The sequence below is a fragment of the Euprymna scolopes genome, chromosome 45 (assembly GCF_053919585.1).
Source record: "Euprymna scolopes isolate OS-2025 chromosome 45, ASM5391958v1, whole genome shotgun sequence".
In the NCBI taxonomy this organism is placed as follows: Eukaryota; Metazoa; Mollusca; class Cephalopoda; order Sepiida; family Sepiolidae; genus Euprymna; species Euprymna scolopes.
This window is the reverse complement of record NC_136526.1, coordinates 8,411,035-8,429,112: the sequence shown is the minus strand read 5'-3', so window position 1 is coordinate 8,429,112 and position 18,078 is coordinate 8,411,035. Positions and strand designations below refer to the sequence as shown.

Below are 18,078 nucleotides of genomic sequence, written 5' to 3'. Positions count from 1 at the left end.
GGTAATTTATTAATACTATAACTAACTTGTGCTAAATCATTTGGAAAAAAAAAGAAAACAAATCATTAAAATAAATCGTTCATGAATTACATTACTTGTTTTTTAACATTACAAATAATTTAAATAACATTAATTAAGGGTGGGTATATTGAAGCAGTTTACTGCCCAATATTACTAACTAGTTTTGCCTCTTTTTTCAGTCATGATACAGCGAATTAATCGACTTATTATTTTGTTGTCTGATTTTAGCAATTTCTTACAACTGTTTATTTTTCAAATTTTAATTTGTTTTCTGGGGGGGGGGGATGTGATCCTTGTGCATTATAATTGGATACAAAAATGCATTTTAAGTAAAGTCAGATTGTTCACGAACCCACCCATGTGCCCGACAAAAAAAAGATCACTATTGTCGAATTGCCTGTCGAAATTAATAAAAATAAATTCAACAATTCGCCAAGCTAATCAAGAACCTAGATTCCAGTAAAGCAACTGGCCCTGATGGCATCCCAATTATAGTGTTAAAAAAGCTTCAACCAGAACTTGCTCCCATACTTACGAAACTATTTAAGTGCTTTCCGACTCCCTGGAAGACCTCATCAGTAAGCCCTATATTTAAGAATTCAGGTGATAAGTCATCTCCCTCTCAATACAGACCAATAAGTCTCCTGTGTGTTATGAGTAAGTTGCTGGAATCCATATTAAATAGAGAAATAGTCAACCACATCAGCAGGAATAACCTTCTTAGTGACACACAATATGGTTTCCGCTCTGCAAGATCTACCGCAGATGTGCTGACGGTTATATCCCACAGGATTAGTGAATCTCTTGACAAAGGCTTCCTTTCTAGGGCAATTGCTCTTGACATATCAAAGGCCTTCGACAAGGTATGGCAGAAGGGTCTACTTCACAAGATTTCCAGCTACGGTATAACTGGAAAGGTTTTCTCAATCATTAAATCATTTCTCTCCGATAGGCTCATAAGAGTAGTGGTAGATGGACAAAAATCAGAGGCCTGCAATATAAATGCTGGAGTCCCTCAGGGGTCAATCCTGGGCCCAACTCTCTTCCTGATCTACATCAATGACCTCCCTAAACACATACTTAAATCATTCGTTGACATCTATGCTGATGACACGACCATCTACGGCAACACATCAAAGGCTGTAAATGACAAAGTTCTCTCTGATTCTCTCTCCTCTGATCTCGAGCGCGTGGTTCAGTGGGGGAAGATGTGGCTGGTTACCTTTAATGCATCCAAAACCAAACTCCTATCCTTACATCATCAACACTCTGATCCCCATCTGGCATCAATTGGGATGGATGGCTCTCGTCTGGGTGAGGCCCCGTGTTTTGACAAGCTTCTGGGTTTGACCTTTACTCCTGATCTGTAATGGAACACGTACATCAAGTCTGTTGCCAAGGTCGCTGGAAAGATGGTGGGATCCTTCTACCACTCCAGAAGATATCTCACTACTGATGCAATTCTCTATCTATATAAAAGCCAAGTACGTCCAAGGATGGAATACTGTTGCCATATCTGGGCAGGAGCTGCTAAAAACAGCCTATCCTGCCTTGACAGAGTACAAAATAGACTTTGTGGCTTAGTGGGGGGTGCCCTTTTCTCTACCCTGCAACCTCTCTCCCACAGAAGAGACGTTGCGAGCCTGTCCTTGTTTTATCGTTATTTCCATGGCAGGTGCTCGTCTGAACTCCAATCTCTGGTCCCCCCTCGCCAATCTTTCACGAAAAACACCCGTCTAGCTGAATCCACTGTGAAAAATTTCCCCCACTCTATATCTGTGCCTAAATCAAAACGCGGATTCCATGAACAAAGCTTCTTTCTTAGATCTGCACGCCTGTGGAACTCTGTTCCGTCTGCCTGCTTCCCACCGGACTACAACTTGGATGTCTTCAAGTCCAACGTTAACAAATTCCTAATGAACCGCCCCCTTAAGTAAACACTTCATCAAATCTCCACACTAACGTAATGTACTTGCAATAACCCTTATCCCTGAGTGGCTTCCGGGCCTTGATAAGTGGTGATCACTGTGTAAAAAAAAAAAACAAAAAAAAACAAGTCTGAAAAATGATCGAGTAGAACATTACAATTACAAGAAAACATTAAAATCTGTCGAAAAATGCAGTTTTATGTTTCTTTTATTGCAGTCAATACGGACTTTTTTTTCAGTAAAAAAAAAAAAAAATGCTCAAATAGAAGATCTGAAACTTTTAGATCTTCTATTTGAGCATTTCTTCTTTTTTTTTTGTCATTTTTGGAATTTTGACTAATTTCGACATTACATGTAATTAGGTTTTTATTTAAAATGTATTTTTAAGTTTTATGCAAGTATAATGCATACTCATCGTTGATTTTTTGTTGTTTTTTTTGTTATGCAAATATTTATTTGAATTGTATTTTGCGACAATTTCTTCGGTGAAATTTTTGTTATTTATTTGAATTGTATTTTGCGACAATTTCTTCGGTGAAATTTTTGTTATTTATTTGAATTGTATTTTGCGACAATTTCTTCGGTGAAATTTTTGTTATTTATTTGAATTGTATTTTGCGACAATTTCTTCGGTGAAATTTTTGTTATTTATTTGAATTGTATTTTGCGACAATTTCTTCGGTGAAATTTTTGTTATTTATTTGAATTGTATTTTGCGACAATTTCTTCGGTGAAATTTTTGTTATTTATTTGAATTGTATTTTGCGACAATTTCTTCGGTGAAATTTTTGTTATTTATTTGAATTGTATTTTGCGACAATTTCTTCGGTGAAATTTTTGTTATTTATTTGAATTGTATTTTGCGACAATTTCTTCGGTGAAATTTTTGTTATTTATTTGAATCGTATTTTGCGACAATTTCTTCGGTGAAATGATCTGAAATTTGTAATTTAATTTTTTATAAAAATTGTGATTTCATAATTTGTTTCTTACACAAGCAAACCTCCCACTAACCAAATAGCAACACATTAATATTTGTGAAAAAGTAATATTTATTTGCAAAAGCCAGACACATTAATATTCGCAAAATGATAAATAAAACAAATTCATATCTGCACATATTTCCATAATTAATATTTTATCCTGTTACTGCTACGAAAAAAGTAATTGATAAAATCTGACAATCATTTTGGGAGCTAATTAAAAATTGATTTTTTTTATCTAAACTCTGTAAATTAGAATTTACAATTTATTATTCAACAAGGAATATAATATGAAACTTGAAAATTTATTGTGTGTGTGTGTGTGTGTGTGTGTGTGTGTGTGTGTGTGTGTGTGTGTGTGTGTTAGGGAGTTTCCGTTCTGTCTCCACATGGATCTTCCGACCACTGTTATATCAATTAAGATAAAAATGAAATGTAAAAAGTCTTCAGATGTACCTCTCCATCGTACAGTATATCGACGATACTCTATGCTAGACTGGGATAGCTTCTGTACATTTATATCAGATCTACCTCTGTGTTCCATGTTTAAAAAGGATGTGTCCTCTATAGTATCAGTCTTGATAGAATGGTTAATTGTAAGTATTGACCGTTTCATACCCTCGAAAAAGTTCCAGCAAAAACCTAACAGCCAGTCATGGTTCTCTCCAGAATGTACTGCTGCCATTGCGCACAGAAATCACTTTTTCCATTGCTTCAAACATAATAGATGTACTGAGACTAAAGCTGCTTTCAGGACTGCCAGAAATCATTGTAAAAAAAGTAATAAAGTATGTAAAGAGTTGTATGCTCATCCGTCAAGTCCAAAGTAGCTGAGCAGTGGCTTGGTTCCCACTAGTTTTGGCAAATAGCAAACAGAATCCTGAACAGAAACGTGTGCTCTAACCCAACTATCATCAATGGACCTGAGGTAATCTCGTCAGCATCATACAAAGCCAAACTCTTTGCCAAGAACTTTGCAGCTAATTCTACCCTTTGTGACAATGGCCGCCAACCCCCAATATTTCCTCCTGTATCACAAAACACGCTATGTAATATAAAAATATCACTATGTGATGTTGCCAAGCTAATCAAAAACCTTGATTCCAGTAAAGCAACCGGCCCTGACAGTATTCCAATTATAGTACTCAAAAAAACTTCAACCAGAACTTGCACCCATACATACAAAACTGTTTAAACGTTGTCTTAAGGAGAATTGCTTCCCATCACCCTGGAAATCTCATCAGTTTGCCCTGTATTTAAGAATTCAGGTAATCGGTCATCTCTCTCTCAGTACAGGCCAATAAGTCTTCTGTGCGTCATGAGTAAGTTGCTAGAATCTGTGTTAAATAGAGAAGTAAACTACCATCTCAGCAAAAATAACTTTCTTAGTGACACATAATATGGCTTCCATTCTGCTTGATCTACAGCAGATGTGCTTACAGTTATATCTCATAGGATTTGCGAATCTCTCGACGGAGGCAACCTTTCTAAGGCAATTGCTCCTAACATATCAAAAGCCTTTGATAAGGTATGGCATAAAGGTTTACTTCACAAGATCTCCAGCTACGGTATAGCTAGAAATGTCTTCTCAATTATCAAATTATTTCTCTCTGATAGGTTCATAAGAGTAGTAGTTGATGGGCAGAAATCAGAAGCTCACAGTATTAATACTGGAGTCCCTCAGGGGTCAATCCTGGGCCCAACTCTCTTCCTGATTTACATTAATGATCTTCCAAATCACATCCTTACATCATTCGTAGACATTTATGCTGATGACACTACCATCTATGGTAGCACATCTAAGACAGTAAACGACCAAGTTCTCTCCGATTCTCTCTCCTCTGATCTTGAGCACATGGTACAATGGGAAAAGAGTGGCTGGTTACTTTTAATGCATCTAAAACCAAGCTTCTCTCTTTACATCATCAACGCTCTGATAACCATCTGGCATCAATTGAAATGAATGGCTCTTGTCTTGGGGAGGCCTCATGTTTTGACAAGCTTCTGGGCTTGACCTTTACTCCTGATCTGAAATGGAACACATGCATCAAATCTGTTGCCAAGGCCACTGGAAAAATAGTGAGATCCTTCTATTAATCCAGTAGATATCTCACTGCTAATGCAATTCTCTATCTATATAAGAGCCAACTTCGTCCAAGGATGGAGTACTGTTGCCACAACTGAGCAGGAGCTGCTAGAAAGGATTTGTCTTGCCTTGATAGAGTTCAAAATAGACTTCGAAGCCTCATTGGAGATGTCATTTTTTCTTCCCTGCAACCTCTTTCTCACAGAAGAGATGTAGCAAGTTTGTCTCTGCTTTATCGTTATTTTCATGGCAAGTGCTCGACTGAACTTCAATCTATGGTCCCCCCCCTCGTCAAACTTTCACAAGAAACACTCATCTACCTGAAAACACTATCAATAATTCCCCCCACTCTTTATCTGTGTCTAAACATAAACGTAGATTCCATGAACAAATCTTCTTTCTTTGAACTGCACACCTGTGAAACTGTCTTCCGTTTTCCTGCTCACTACAATATGATTGTCTTCAAGTCCAATGTAAACAAGTTCTTGATAAGTCGTTCACCTTAAGTTAACAAATTTACTGAACTTCCATTACTGATAATTACTATATTGTCCAATTGACTACTGTACACTCTTTCACCCTTATCCTCGAGTGGCCCCTGGACCTTGATAAATGGTGATGCGGGTTTGTATTACTGTACACATAGATTCGAAAAAGTTGTCAAAAAACAAATAAATGTTATCAAAGGCAAGATAAGTTACTTTTCTACCTAACGGGATATATTTTTTGTGTTTTTATTCAATGTAACATATTTATTCAGCTCGAAAACCATACAGTGTTTACCGATGTATTGGAAAATTCAAGATGGCGTCTCACACCCTCTTTAACACCGTAAGTATGGAAAAAGGTTTTTATTTATATAAAAAAACTATACAAAATACTATTAAAAACCCGCCGAATTGTCAACCTATGTCACGGTAACATATATTGAGCGAGTTTTTAACAGTATTTTATCTGGGTTTTTATTTATAACACCTTTTCCCAAACTTACCGTGTTAAAGAGAGAATAAGACGCCATCTTGAATGTTCCAATACATCGGTAAACACTGTATGGTTTTCGAGCTGAATAAAAATGTTACATTGAATAAAAACACGAAAAATATATCCAGTTTGGTAGAAAAGTAACTTATCTTGCCTTTGATAACATTTATTTGCTATATATTTGTTTTTTGACAACTTTTTCGAATCTATGTGTACAGTAATACAAACCCTAAGGTACAAAGTTAAAATCTAGTGGGGTTTTTTTTTTTTTTTTTTTTAATCTAGCGGGTTTTCAAAATCTCGGTTACGAAAAGTAACAAATCTAGCGATTTTCTGGAGATTTTATGTCCCCTAATCTAGCGGGTTTTGAAAATCTCAGTTGGCAACACTGGCTGGAAATTGAACCTTATTTTCAAACATTCCTGCGAGTAAACGTCAAATATATAAGTGACACGTTTGTGCTACCATAGTTTTCATAAAGCCACAAAAAATATGTCGGCACTTATCACCCGTTTCGCGTATTCAATCGCGCATGAAATAAAATAAAATTAGATTATTTAGTTTTTTTTGTTTTTGTTTTTTAAATGTAAATCCATAAGAGTTTATGTCATTATTACTGAAGCAGCTACTCCAAAAATAGGATTGTTTAGAAAATAAAAAAAAAATAAATACTGGATTATTGATAAAAATGGGTAGAAACACAAATACGTTAACCGTAAAGAAATTCCATTTTTTTTTTTTTTTTTCAGTTAAATTAATTACGATCGAATGTTAAAATAAACATCTTTATTATTAAATATTAAATTTTATAACTTACTTTTTGTAGATGTTTAAAAAAAAAAAAAAAAAATTGGTCGGGTAGTGTTATGACGAGTCGTAAAGATGGATCACAAAATCAAAACATCGTGTCGAATGAAATGAAAACAAAATGATTGTACCTATTTACTATGCCTCCCCACGGGACAGAGTTAGACACCAGGGTCGTTTTTTAACGTGGAGAAAAGGTACAAAAATAAAAATTGTCTCAGTCGTGAAGGATTTCTCCTCCACCGAAAGAGAACAAGAAATAGAAGTGCAGCATCTGAAGAACAGATAAAAATGATTGTACTCAACTACGGAAGAAGACTTTAAAAAATAAAAAAAAGAAAGAAAGAAAGGAAGAAAAAGTTTCAATGGCGCCAAATTCAAAATGTGGTGCTTCTTCACTGCTTCTACACTATTGGGACGACAAGATCAAAGTGTAGTATCTGTTCTTCAGATGCTGCACTTCTATTTCTTGTTCTCTTTCGGTGGAGGAGAAATCCTTCACGACTGAGACAATTTTTATTTTTGTACCTTTTCTCCACGTTAAAAAACGACCCTGGTGTCTAACTCTGTCCCGTGGGGAGGCATAGTAAATAGGTACACTATTGGGACGAAATTTCGGAAATCGTAAAACTGAATTTCACATGAAAAAAAAACAATGGTATCTACGTAGTCCTCATATTTTTAAGATGATTTATATCCAAAAATTACGAAAATCGATCAGGTAGAAAATTATTTATTTATTAAAGAAAATAAAAAAATAAAATTTGAGAAAAAAAAAATGATCGTAAGACACAGGAGAGGTCAAAAGGGAGGTAATTTTCCGTTTCGATTTAAACAAGATGACGGCAATTTTTCACCTGCTAACACGATTAAAGTTGGGGTTTTTTTGTTTGTTTTTTAATAATTCAATGATATTCATGTAATTTCGACTGCATAATTTGGAAGCTACCATTGTAATTTATTAGAATTGACAAAAAAAAAAAAATCAGTTGAAACCATTGTTTTTTTTAATGTAAAAACTCTATTTATCGACTACAAAATTTTGTCCCAATTCTGCAGAAGCGCCCAAAATGTTGCTTGTTCGTCTGAAAGAAAAATATCAAAAACTCAATTTTTTTTTTTTAGTTTGAATTATTTTTTTAAAAAATGTCTTTAATCTAATAAGTTCCACTTTGTCAACTAAGCTTCAACCACTGTCCCATCGCCACTATGTTGCATGGAAAACTCATTTTTATTTTTTTTATTTTTACTTCAAATTGTTAAACCATTAAGAAAAAAAAGTAATAAATAACGAAATTTATTTATCAATTTTAAATTTTTTCCATGGACGAGTTTTCTGTGGACAAGATTTCCATGGACGAGTTTTCCGTGGAGAAGTCTTCCTAAAGTCAGTATTTTAATGGAATTTACTGTAGCAGAAAAAAAATGGAACTTTTTTTTTTTCGCAAATCAATGCCTCTTCCCTGTGTTATTTGGCCACATACTGATCAATCAGGGGTGCGGCGCATTGATCCTTGCTCTCCCCTAAGGTACTCGGACAGCTTCTGGTTTGAAGGAAAAAAAACAAACTCTTTCTTACAGAAAGAGACGCCAAGCAGATCGGACCCGTTTCCTCGTTCTCTCTCCGTCTCTGTTTCATCTCATCCGGTATCGATGATTCCCACTGGGAATAACTACCGTGACTGCATCAGAGTCGAGGTTTTACCCAGGAATAATATCTCCCTGTGAACATTTAGGTGTATCAGGATTTTTTGACACCCCTAACACGAAACTGCGAATAAAATGTAAAAAAAACTTATCGAGACTCCCAAGATGTGATCCTCTCATGTCGGACATTATTTTTGTTCTAAAGTAACACTCCACGCTACTTGTTTTTTTTTAACTGAATAAACGCTTTAAAATAAGTTAAACCAGTAAACACTTATAAAACTAGATAGAAAATAAACACTTAGAAAAATCGATTTTATCTTTTTTATTTTTTTTTAAATAATGGTAAACAAGTAAAAATATTTTTTAAACAATATTATGGAGAGGTGGTCGGCTTTAAAAACAGTCATAAAATGTGTTTTTAATCGATATTCATTCAATAAGGGACCAGTTTTCCTATCTAGTAAAAATAGACGAGTCTTCCTAAGTTCAGTATTTTAATGGTCTGATGAACTCGTTGTACTTGTGCCCCCTCGACATACATATCCCTGACAAACCCGCTCAGCAAAAAAATCACACCCCTTCACTGTTATGTTCCCTAAATGACAGAAAGCTTTCTACTCTACTAGTTTCTTTCCTCGGACAGGTAAACTTTGGAATTTCCTTCCTGTTACCTGCTTCACTGAGTGTACTGATATGCAGAAGTTTAAATATAACGTAAACAAACATCTTATTAATCTTTCCTTGGCATGGTCTCAAATAGTAGCCTCTTATATCCAAGAGGTGATATGCCTTGTTAGGGGGCGACCATGAGTAAAAAAAAAGATATTGTATTCAGGTGTGGCCTAGAGTAATCATGAGTAAAACAAAAATATTGTGTTTAGGTGTGGCCTAGAGTAATCATGAGTAAAAAGAATTATTGTATTTAGGTGTGGCCTAGAGTAATCATGAGTAAAAAAAATATATTATATTTAGGTGTGGCCTAGAGTAATCATGAGTAAAAAAAAAATATTGTATTTAGGTGTGGCCTAGAGTAATCATGAGTAACAAAAATATTGTATTTAGGTGTGGACTAGAGTAATCATGAGTAAAAAGAATTATTGTATTTAGGTGTGGCCTAGAGTAATCATGAGTAACAAAAATATTGTATTTAGGTGTGGACTAGAGTAATCATGAGTAACAAAAATATTGTATTCAGGTGTGGCCTAGAGTAATCATGAGTAAAACAAAAATATTGTATTTAGGTGTGGCCTAGAGTAATCATGAGTAAAACAAAAATATTGTATTCAGGTGTGGCCTAGAGTAATCATGAGTAAAACAAAAATATTGTATTTAGGTGTGGACTAGAGTAATCATGAGTAACAAAAATATTGTATTTAGGTGTGGCCTAGAGTAATCATGAGTAAAAAAACATATTGTATTTAGGTGTGGCCTAGAGTAATCATGAGTAAAACAAAAATATTGTATTTAGGTGTGGCCTAGAGTAATCATGAGTAAAACAAAAATATTGTATTTAGGTGTGGCCTAGAGTAATCATGAGTAAAACAAAAATATTGTATTCAGGTGTGGCCTAGAGTAATCATGAGTAAAACAAAAATATTGTATTCAGGTGTGGCCTAGAGTAATCATGAGTAAAACAAAAATATTGTATTTAGGTGTGGCCTAGAGTAATCATGAGTAAAACAAAAATATTGTATTCAGGTGTGGCCTAGAGTAATCATGAGTAAAACAAAAATATTGTATTCAGGTGTGGCCTAGAGTAATCATGAGTAAAACAAAAATATTGTATTCAGGTGTGGCCTAGAGTAATCATGAGTAAAACAAAAATATTATATTTAGGTGTGGCCTAGAGTAATCATGAGTAACAAAAATATTGTATTTAGGTGTGGCCTTGAGTAATCATGAGTAAAACAAAAATATTGTATTTAGGTGTGGCCTAGAGTAATCATGAGTAACAAAAATATTGTATTCAGGTGTGGCCTAGAGTAATCATGAGTAAAACAAAAATATTGTATTCAGGTGTGGACTAGAGTAATCATGAGTAAAACAAAAATATTGTATTTAGGTGTGACCTAGAGTAATCATGAGTAAAACAAAAATATTGTATTTAGGTGTGGACTAGAGTAATCATGAGTAACAAAAATATTGTATTCAGGTGTGGCCTAGAGTAATCATGAGTAAAACAAAAATATTGTATTCAGGTGTGGACTAGAGTAATCATGAGTAAAACAAAAATATTATATTTAGGTGTGGCCTAGAGTAATCATGAGTAACAAAAATATTGTATTTAGGTGTGGACTAGAGTAATCATGAGTAACAAAAATATTGTATTTAGGTGTGGACTAGAGTAATCATGAGTAACAAAAATATTGTATTTAGGTGTGGACTAGAGTAATCATGAGTAACAAAAATATTGTATTTAGGTGTGGACTAGAGTAATCATGAGTAAAACAAAAATATTGTATTTAGGTGTGGACTAGAGTAATCATGAGTAACAAAAATATTGTATTTAGGTGTGGCCTAGAGTAATCATGAGTAAAACAAAAATATTGTATTTAGGTGTGGACTAGAGTAATCATGAGTAACAAAAATATTGTATTTAGGTGTGGCCTAGAGTAATCATGAGTAAAACAAAAATATTGTATTTAGGTGTGGCCTAGAGTAATCATGAGTAAAACAAAAATATTGTATTCAGGTGTGGCCTAGAGTAATCATGAGTAAAACAAAAATATTGTATTTAGGTGTGGCCTAGAGTAATCATGAGTAACAAAAATATTGTATTTAGGTGTGGACTAGAGTAATCATGAGTAAAACAAAAATATTGTATTTAGGTGTGGACTAGAGTAATCATGAGTAAAACAAAAATATTGTATTTAGGTGTGGACTAGAGTAATCATGAGTAACAAAAATATTGTATTTAGGTGTGGACTAGAGTAATCATGAGTAAAACAAAAATATTGTATTTAGGTGTGGACTAGAGTAATCATGAGTAAAACAAAAATATTGTATTTAGGTGTGGACTAGAGTAATCATGAGTAAAACAAAAATATTGTATTTAGGTGTGGACTAGAGTAATCATGAGTAACAAAAATATTGTATTTAGGTGTGGACTAGAGTAATCATGAGTAAAACAAAAATATTGTATTTAGGTGTGGACTAGAGTAATCATGAGTAAAACAAAAATATTGTATTTAGGTGTGGACTAGAGTAATCATGAGTAAAACAAAAATATTGTATTTAGGTGTGGACTAGAGTAATCATGAGTAACAAAAATATTGTATTTAGGTGTGGCCTAGAGTAATCATGAGTAAAACAAAAATATTGTATTTAGGTGTGGACTAGAGTAATCATGAGTAACAAAAATATTGTATTTAGGTGTGGCCTAGAGTAATCATGAGTAAAACAAAAATATTGTATTTAGGTGTGGCCTAGAGTAATCATGAGTAAAACAAAAATATTGTATTCAGGTGTGGCCTAGAGTAATCATGAGTAAAACAAAAATATTGTATTTAGGTGTGGCCTAGAGTAATCATGAGTAACAAAAATATTGTATTTAGGTGTGGACTAGAGTAATCATGAGTAACAAAAATATTGTATTTAGGTGTGGACTAGAGTAATCATGAGTAACAAAAATATTGTATTTAGGTGTGGACTAGAGTAATCATGAGTAAAACAAAAATATTGTATTTAGGTGTGGCCTAGAGTAATCATGAGTAAAACAAAAATATTGTATTTAGGTGTGGCCTAGAGTAATCATGAGTAAAACAAAAATATTGTATTTAGGTGTGGCCTAGAGTAATCATGAGTAAAACAAAAATATTGTATTTAGGTGTGGCCTAGAGTAATCATGAGTAAAACAAAAATATTGTATTTAAGTGTGGCCTAGAGTAATCATGAGTAAAACAAAAATATTGTATTTAGGTGTGGCCTAGAGTAATCATGAGTAAAACAAAAATATTGTATTTAGGTGTGGCCTAGAGTAATCATGAGTAACAAAAATATTGTATTTAGGTGTGGCCTAGAGTAATCATGAGTAAAACAAAAATATTGTATTCAGGTGTGGCCTAGAGTAATCATGAGTAAAACAAAAATATTGTATTTAGGTGTGGCCTAGAGTAATCATGAGTAAAACAAAAATATTGTATTTAGGTGTGGCCTAGAGTAATCATGAGTAAAACAAAAATATTGTATTCAGGTGTGGCCTAGAGTAATCATGAGTAAAACAAAAATATTGTATTTAGGTGTGGCCTAGAGTAATCATGAGTAAAACAAAAATATTGTATTTAGGTGTGGCCTAGAGTAATCATGAGTAAAACAAAAATATTGTATTTAGGTGTGGCCTAGAGTAATCATGAGTAAAACAAAAATATTGTATTTAGGTGTGGCCTAGAGTAATCATGAGTAAAACAAAAATATTGTATTTAGGTGTGGCCTAGAGTAATCATGAGTAAAACAAAAATATTGTATTCAGGTGTGGCCTAGAGTAATCATGAGTAAAACAAAAATATTGTATTTAGGTGTGGCCTAGAGTAATCATGAGTAAAACAAAAATATTGTATTTAGGTGTGGCCTAGAGTAATCATGAGTAAAACAAAAATATTGTATTTAGGTGTGGCCTAGAGTAATCATGAGTAAAACAAAAATATTGTATTTAGGTGTGGCCTAGAGTAATCATGAGTAAAACAAAAATATTGTATTTAGGTGTGGCCTAGAGTAATCATGAGTAAAACAAAAATATTGTATTTAGGTGTGGCCTAGAGTAATCATGAGTAAAACAAAAATATTGTATTTAGGTGTGGCCTAGAGTAATCATGAGTAAAACAAAAATATTGTATTTAGGTGTGGCCTAGAGTAATCATGAGTAAAACAAAAATATTGTATTTAGGTGTGGCCTAGAGTAATCATGAGTAAAACAAAAATATTGTATTTAGGTGTGGCCTAGAGTAATCATGAGTAAAACAAAAATATTGTATTTAGGTGTGGCCTAGAGTAATCATGAGTAAAACAAAAATATTGTATTTAGGTGTGGCCTAGAGTAATCATGAGTAAAACAAAAATATTGTATTCAGGTGTGGCCTAGAGTAATCATGAGTAAAACAAAAATATTGTATTTAGGTGTGGCCTAGAGTAATCATGAGTAACAAAAATATTGTATTTAGGTGTGGACTAGAGTAATCATGAGTAACAAAAATATTGTATTTAGGTGTGGACTAGAGTAATCATGAGTAACAAAAATATTGTATTTAGGTGTGGACTAGAGTAATCATGAGTAAAACAAAAATATTGTATTTAGGTGTGGCCTAGAGTAATCATGAGTAAAACAAAAATATTGTATTTAGGTGTGGCCTAGAGTAATCATGAGTAAAACAAAAATATTGTATTTAGGTGTGGCCTAGAGTAATCATGAGTAAAACAAAAATATTGTATTCAGGTGTGGCCTAGAGTAATCATGAGTAAAACAAAAATATTGTATTCAGGTGTGGCCTAGAGTAATCATGAGTAAAACAAAAATATTGTATTTAGGTGTGGACTAGAGTAATCATGAGTAACAAAAATATTGTATTTAGGTGTGGCCTAGAGTAATCATGAGTAAAACAAAAATATTGTATTTAGGTGTGGCCTAGAGTAATCATGAGTAAAACAAAAATATTGTATTTAGGTGTGGACTAGAGTAATCATGAGTAACAAAAATATTGTATTTAGGTGTGGCCTAGAGTAATCATGAGTAAAACAAAAATATTGTATTCAGGTGTGGCCTAGAGTAATCATGAGTAAAACAAAAATATTGTATTTAGGTGTGGCCTAGAGTAATCATGAGTAAAACAAAAATATTGTATTCAGGTGTGGCCTAGAGTAATCATGAGTAAAACAAAAATATTGTATTCAGGTGTGGCCTAGAGTAATCATGAGTAAAACAAAAATATTGTATTTAGGTGTGGCCTAGAGTAATCATGAGTAACAAAAATATTGTATTTAGGTGTGGACTAGAGTAATCATGAGTAACAAAAATATTGTATTTAGGTGTGGACTAGAGTAATCATGAGTAACAAAAATATTGTATTTAGGTGTGGACTAGAGTAATCATGAGTAAAACAAAAATATTGTATTTAGGTGTGGCCTAGAGTAATCATGAGTAAAACAAAAATATTGTATTTAGGTGTGGCCTAGAGTAATCATGAGTAAAACAAAAATATTGTATTCAGGTGTGGCCTAGAGTAATCATGAGTAAAACAAAAATATTGTATTTAGGTGTGGACTAGAGTAATCATGAGTAACAAAAATATTGTATTTAGGTGTGGCCTAGAGTAATCATGAGTAAAACAAAAATATTGTATTCAGGTGTGGCCTAGAGTAATCATGAGTAAAACAAAAATATTGTATTCAGGTGTGGCCTAGAGTAATCATGAGTAAAACAAAAATATTGTATTCAGGTGTGGCCTAGAGTAATCATGAGTAAAACAAAAATATTGTATTTAGGTGTGGACTAGAGTAATCATGAGTAACAAAAATATTGTATTTAGGTGTGGCCTAGAGTAATCATGAGTAAAACAAAAATATTGTATTTAGGTGTGGCCTAGAGTAATCATGAGTAAAACAAAAATATTGTATTTAGGTGTGGACTAGAGTAATCATGAGTAACAAAAATATTGTATTTAGGTGTGGCCTAGAGTAATCATGAGTAAAACAAAAATATTGTATTCAGGTGTGGCCTAGAGTAATCATGAGTAAAACAAAAATATTGTATTCAGGTGTGGCCTAGAGTAATCATGAGTAAAACAAAAATATTGTATTTAGGTGTGGACTAGAGTAATCATGAGTAACAAAAATATTGTATTTAGGTGTGGCCTAGAGTAATCATGAGTAAAACAAAAATATTGTATTCAGGTGTGGCCTAGAGTAATCATGAGTAAAACAAAAATATTGTATTCAGGTGTGGCCTAGAGTAATCATGAGTAAAACAAAAATATTGTATTCAGGTGTGGCCTAGAGTAATCATGAGTAAAACAAAAATATTGTATTCAGGTGTGGCCTAGAGTAATCATGAGTAAAACAAAAATATTGTATTCAGGTGTGGCCTAGAGTAATCATGAGTAAAACAAAAATATTGTATTCAGGTGTGGCCTAGAGTAATCATGAGTAAAACAAAAATATTGTATTTAGGTGTGGCCTAGAGTAATCATGAGTAAAACAAAAATATTGTATTCAGGTGTGGCCTAGAGTAATCATGAGTAAAACAAAAATATTGTATTCAGGTGTGGCCTAGAGTAATCATGAGTAACAAAAATATTGTATTTAGGTGTGGCCTAGAGTAATCATGAGTAAAACAAAAATATTGTATTTAGGTGTGGCCTAGAGTAATCATGAGTAACAAAAATATTGTATTTAGGTGTGGCCTAGAGTAATCATGAGTAAAACAAAAATATTGTATTCAGGTGTGGCCTAGAGTAATCATGAGTAAAACAAAAATATTGTATTTAGGTGTGGCCTAGAGTAATCATGAGTAAAACAAAAATATTGTATTCAGGTGTGGCCTAGAGTAATCATGAGTAAAACAAAAATATTGTATTTAGGTGTGGCCTAGAGTAATCATGAGTAAAACAAAAATATTGTATTTAGGTGTGGCCTAGAGTAATCATGAGTAACAAAAATATTGTATTTAGGTGTGGCCTAGAGTAATCATGAGTAAAACAAAAATATTGTATTCAGGTGTGGCCTAGAGTAATCATGAGTAAAACAAAAATATTGTATTTAGGTGTGGCCTAGAGTAATCATGAGTAAAACAAAAATATTGTATTCAGGTGTGGCCTAGAGTAATCATGAGTAAAACAAAAATATTGTATTCAGGTGTGGCCTAGAGTAATCATGAGTAAAACAAAAATATTGTATTCAGGTGTGGCCTAGAGTAATAAGCGATGAAAGCTGGATCTACTGCTATGACCCAGAGATTAAGAGACAGAGTCCCCAGTGGAAGCATGCTGTCTCTCCTAGACTCAAGAAGACTAGATAGCAAATCTACTCAGAAACTTATGATGTTACCTTTTTTTGACAGCGAAGGCATGATCTACATGTGTAGCATAGGAGTCCATATTGGAGATCATAAAGGGTGACCCCAAAAAACGGGCCTCAACTCTAATTAGGCCCCGTTTCTTAGTGTTTTGTCCGAATGAAATGAAACTTTGGTTATAACTAGTTTATTATATTCAAAACATCACATCAAAACACTAGGGTCTTTGGCCTTTTTTTTTTCTTCGTTCTACAGCATATGTTCTAGATGGCCTCCATTTAGGTTTTGTTTTGGGGGGGGGGGGTCACCCTGTATTAACGGTAACGTTAGTGACAATACTGAGGGAAACATTTATAACTGGTTGAGATGATAAGAGAGAGGGTGATACATTTCTTGTAAGAGTTACACAAAGTTCATAATAACAATGAGGGAGACAAAGTTCATATTAAAGATGTTTCACATATTACCTTTTGTTGTTGAATGATGACATGACACAGTTTTACAAAAACATAACTTCTTATTAAGTATTATTTTTTTTTTTTTTACTTTATTTCCTTGCGTTTGGTATATATTACTAGACCTGCTTTCCCTTCTTTTTGCAGGAATCGTTTGCCTTACATCCGAAATAATAACATTATTTATCAATTTAAATGCCTGTGTGATGCTGGTTATGTCAGGCGGACTTCCTTGCATTTGCAGACTCGTATAAACCAGCACGTTCCATCCAAGATTAGACAGTATAGAGCGAGATCTGTGAGTCTCCCTTCCTCTACAATTTTGGACCCCGCTATTGGGTTAAATAGAAACTGACTTGCAAAAAACAAATATATTCTATTAAAAGAATTTTCTTCAAAATCACCGGATTCGGCATTAAATAACCTGAAAAGGGTTGGTATGCCATAAAACAAAAACAACCAACCAATCCTTGCATTTGCAAACTGGTATAAACCAGTGCGTTCCATCCAAGATTAGACAGGGTAGAGCAGGATCTGTGAGTCTCCCTTCCTCTACAGTTTTGGACTCCGCTATTGGACAACATCTGGTTGAGAATCCTTGTTGTACCAATCAGTATAAAAGAGAGTGGTTTGAGATAATACATAGAGCGGATTCTACAAAAATCATTTAAAAATTTTAGAATCTGTCTCTATTGCAATTCATAAACTTTGTTTGTGTCGGCAGAAGGAATTGTTAAAAATGTATTAAGTCTCTTCAGAGAACTCTGACCACCTCCCCAATTCCCCCCCCCCTCGTGGTGCTATTTTAATTGCTTTTTACACACTTTATTAAATTAATTAGTGTTGGGACGATTAATCAGAATCAGAATCTGGAATCAAAAAAAATCAGAAGATTTGGGGGTATCGGTATCGGAATTGGTATTGGAATCGGAAAAATTGGTGCCTTTTTTTATTTGATTTTGTTTAAAGTGAAACCTTCAACTGCTGGTTTATAATGATAAAACTCCCCCTCCCCCTCGCAGTGCTATTTTAATCACTTTTTACACTCATCATTAAATTAAATTATTGGTTTTAATCGTTCTTTTTTGGCACTTTTAATTTATAAAAGATCCCCCATTGCTCTTTTTTTTTTCGTCATTAATAATTATTTCAATGCTATCGATTT

The 18,078-nt window shown here is 33.5% G+C and overlaps 2 protein-coding genes across 4 annotated transcripts in view; one reads left to right on the top strand and one right to left on the bottom strand.

Moving 5' to 3' along the window:
• Positions 1-18,078, bottom strand: part of LOC145269036 (DNA repair protein XRCC4-like) — a 208,225-nt gene that overhangs the window by 52,723 nt on the left and 137,424 nt on the right. Inside the window, exon 1 of one of the 3 annotated variants that reach the window (XM_080124636.1) lies at positions 6,817-7,125. The exons of 1 other annotated variant lie outside the window; for it this stretch is intronic. The gene's annotated coding sequence lies outside the window, so the exon portion shown is untranslated. Of the gene's footprint in view, positions 1-6,816; positions 7,126-18,078 lie in introns of those variants that run through there. One more of the 3 variants, XM_080124638.1, reaches the window with a different exon arrangement.
• Positions 1-18,078, top strand: part of LOC145269035 (alkaline phosphatase-like) — a 282,423-nt gene that overhangs the window by 249,487 nt on the left and 14,858 nt on the right. The window lies entirely within an intron of this gene.